Genomic DNA, 4,488 nt, shown 5'->3' with positions numbered 1-4,488 from the left:
TGGTTCCACGAAGCGAATCGCGGCGGCGGGTCCGAGAGGCGGAGCCAAGCGACGCTGATTGGCTGTCGCGCCGTTCCTCGGTTCCCGCCCCAATCCCCCCTCTCCCTCACCCCCGGGGCACACGGATGCCGAGGATCTCGTCGCACACCTCGAGTTCGCACGCCTTTTCGCCGGCTCCACGGGTCTTTTCCTGCCTTTTTTCAGCTCCTCAAAGGTCTCCGGGAAGCGTGGGGTTGAATGAGGCATCGAGTGTGACACTTCTTGTTCCCGGCCCGATTGATGGATTTCGTGCAAGTGGAAAAGTTGTCTACTCCTGCTCCATTCAAATATCCACTCGGTGCGTAATATCTAATCCACTTCGCTTGGCGCCTCTTTCGACGCGACGGATATTGAAATATTTTTCACCGCTTTTCACCGAGAAAATTTTAGGCTCAATCGAGGGGCTCCAGTCATTGCTGCGGTGTCTTGCCTCCTTTGAGCGGACCTCAGGACAGATTTTCCAGCGCTTGGTCTTATTTTGAAGCCGGTTCCAAGGAGGATTGGCATCGACTCCTAATTTTTCCACTACGTAGATATCTCAATTTCTTAAATAGTTCTTTTTCCTTAAAAAAAAAAAAAAAAAAAAAAAAAAAAAAAAAACAACAACTTATCCGTCACACACGAAGAACGATCGATTTTCCGGCTTCCTCACCGAAAATGATCTAAAATCGAGACGCTGGGACGATCTAATGATAGTGATAAAATATTTTCTTGGTGGGGGGGGGGGGGGGGTTTTCGCGAGAGGGAAAGCGCTGAAAAGCTCGATGGACACATTTAGTTGCATTAAATCAAGAGGAACTGCATCCATTCTGCTATAAATAAGCTCTAAGGTCCGTAATAATACATGCACGGCAAGGCTCATATCTCAATGAATATAGTTCCTTCTGATTCGAATGCATTCCAGGTGGTTCGTACTTGTCAGCGGCGTGGCGTGCTTTGCGATACATCGATTGAGCTGCATTTTAAATCTATGGAAAAGGATCGATAAATAGGATGTTTGCGCAACGGATACCTTAATAATCGATTCTTTACCTTCAAAAAAGGGAGTATCGATAATCGATCACTAACGCCATCGCGATTAATGCAGCTCTCACGCGTGACAACATAAATATCACGCTTTTACACGGTATAAGGGCTAAAATATTGCATCATCACTCCATTATCAATTTTCAGAGTGGACAATAGAAGCTGTAGGCTTTTGCTTGGCCGAGTAAGTAGCATCATCTTTCCACCAAACGTGGAGATGTGGCTTTAACGCCATATCAGTACGCCTTAAATTTTTGGTGTAGGCAGCACAGGCTCACGAGTGGTCGAATAGTGGTATCATCGTAAACGTCACGCTTGTATTCGGAAGACACAAAAAACATACTGCTACCGAAAATGAAGGTGATTCCGACGTATCGGCAATGCGCCTACAATTTCTGGTGTAGGCAATTCGAGCGCTAATGTGGTCGAATAGTGGTGCCACTATAAATTTTGCGCTTCGTTGGAACACGTACAAAAGCGAGAAAGTAACTTCGACGCTTTATCAGCTCGCCTACAATGTTAATTCTAGACAGAAAGAACTCTCACATAGCCGAATTGTTGTATCGCCGAAAAGTGGATTGTAAGCGTACGTTTTTGTAGCTTCCATAAATTATTACAAGGCTGATAAATTAAATTCGTATTTGATTGGAAAAATGAATATTTGAAGCACTAAATTAAATAAAAAAAAAAATTATGTGTTTTTTCCCTATAAGGATTTTTGCTCCTAGAGAAATTTTGTAACCTAGAAAATGTGTTCTTCACAATCATACACGGAGGAAACAGTTTCGGTTCATGTTTTCAGTCCATGCAACCTAAGTTTTCAGTCAATGAGGCCAAACTTCAGTTACAGAAACTAAAGTTTTTGAGGGGCTTGATGCTAGTATTTTTTTACGGGAGACTCCGATTGTCTGAACAAAAGAGTTCGTACGGTTGGAAACTTCAGATACCGAACTTTGAACAGAGAAACTTCGGTGTTTAATTTGAACTGAAGTTCCGTCATTTTTCCGAAGTTTTTTACTCCAATTGTCCGAAAAATCCTTAAAGTTTGTTCTTCTAGAATTCGAAGTTTATGCTTTATTTTGATAGTGATTATGTAATTGGTTCTTAACACATATAAATTTAAATATAATTAATTCGCGAAATGAAAAATATTTAAATGTAATTGGTAAAAAATTGTCTTGAATTCAAACAACATCGGATCACTTAATTTTTCGGTCTCATTTTTGGACTTATTAGAAACCCATTGTTCCGCTATTTGAAGCAGATTTCGGAATACAAAACGTTCAATTCACTACGAAACATGGAATGTGCAACGGGTTGTTATAACTTCACCCTTACCATCCACTGCTCCGCCTTTATTATATTTCAGAAGTCATTTTCCACAAGAAAAACATCATCCGAGCCAGAGGCGAGACGTGGATGATCGATTATCGATATATCCCCATTTGAATCTGTGATAAAGAATCGATCGTTAAGGTGTTCGTTGCGAGCACCCTGTTTATCGATCCTTTTCCATAGGTTTAAGTGGCAGATCAATCGATAAATCGCAAAGCACGCTACTGCACTGATTCGAGCGACGGCAAATAAATATCCTGGCGGGAGGCCAGATATTCCACGACAATTTGGATTGTAGGAGTTTAGGAGTAAGCCTACAGCAAACAAAAGGATGGTAGGTAAGCTCCACGAAATGACAAAATACGTTGTCGCACAAGGGGTGAGCTCAGAGACAACATGCTTCAGATGCCTCGCATTGAATTTGCAATACATTACCTATCTTGGTTTGTGGCACAACATATCTCCTGTCACGGTCACATCTCAATTTTGTGAAAGACGATCGATCATCATTATTGCACTAGATCTTGCATCTATTTACACTTTATCACGTGTAACGATCATTGCCTATATCGTGAAGGTAAAGGCCCTCACCAGTAGTAGTCTCAATGGGATGAAAATTCACTGAAAATTTGTTTACTTGAGATATTACACGTATTTTGACTTAAAACGTCGTTTCTTGTCGAAACAATTTGTTTTTCAGTGGAAGAAACGTTGTTTTGCTACCGTTTTTTTAACTTCAACTTAACGATAGCAAAATAACGTTTTTTCAACTCCAAAGAATTGGCATTCAGTTGATTTTAATTTTTTTTTAAAAAAATCAAATTATGTCGACAAGAAACGATGCTTTAAGTCAAAATAATATCGCAAGAAAATTGTTTTTCAGTGTTGGTTTCTTAACAACTGATTAAACTTATCCCATATTGTGAATTTTGCGGGGCTTCAAGCGAATGAAACCAAATATTTAGAGATTTAAACCCTCATCTGCTTGCGGAACGTTCCTCGTTGTTAGGTTGACATGACCGAGCAAATTCAAAATGGTTTTTTAATTGTCTATTCACTCGCACCTGAATACCATGTCTTTGAGCGGGTAGCATGTCAAGAGGGTTGGTCAAACGGATCTTGTTGACAAATAGTAGATGTGGGTCGCAAGTTGTCGCTCATCAGACAGCATAAGCCGAAAATGTTACCATGATCTTCGGAAAAAAAGGGCTTAAACACTTTAACATCACTTTAACGGTCAGTGGCTGACCTCACTGAAAGAAAAATATGGTAGATTTTATCATACTCTCACACAAAGATCCAAGTATGGTAATAAATACCAAATTCAATGGTAGTATTTACCATATTATGGTTAGTATCACTAGAGTTCTGGTAAATACTACTATGATACTGGTTATTTTCACTAAATAGTATGCCTGTGTAAAAAATCAAGTAGACTTACAGTACATTTTACTGTCCTCTTTTTTTAGTGATTGAAGTCAGCACGATTATCTATAAGTCGTTAAGAACCTGAATCCGTACTAGGCAGTAGGTTGCGACAAAGAATAGCACTTAATTATCGATATGCAGAGGCAGTCTGGCCTGGGTTGCTGGGGTGCTTTATTAGCACCCCAAAAATTTTGACAGGTGGCTCAGAGTGGCTCACTGGCTCAGGGGGCCCGGTGGGGGCTCCAAAATTCGAGAAAGACTGACAAAGAGGAAACGCCAGCGGGAAAAATCGAGAAGAGAAAAAAAGGAAAAGGAAGAGAAAAAAACATTTTCATACTATGGAAAGAGGCCTCTCCGAGGAGCCGGACTTAAAAATGTTCAAAATCATACGATAATGTTATATTTTCTATGCAAAGATAAGGAGAGAATACATTTGTAGGTTTGTCATTTTTTGGGGACTCCAAAGCTGAAACCACGGCAACCTATAGGCGTATAGCTAGGTCATTTTGCGGGGGGGGGGGGGGGGGGCTGGCCCCCCACCACACCACCGGAGGGTCTGGAGGGTATGGAATACCCCTAGCTCATTGGGGGGTCCGGGGGGCCTCCCCTGGAAAATTTTTGAAATTTTAACTCTATTTGAGCGCATCTCGAGGCACTTGT

The sequence above is a fragment of the Bemisia tabaci genome, chromosome 1 (genome assembly GCF_918797505.1).
Source record: "Bemisia tabaci chromosome 1, PGI_BMITA_v3".
Lineage (NCBI taxonomy): Eukaryota > Metazoa > Arthropoda > Insecta > Hemiptera > Aleyrodidae > Bemisia > Bemisia tabaci.
Note: the sequence above shows the minus strand (reverse complement) of the source record.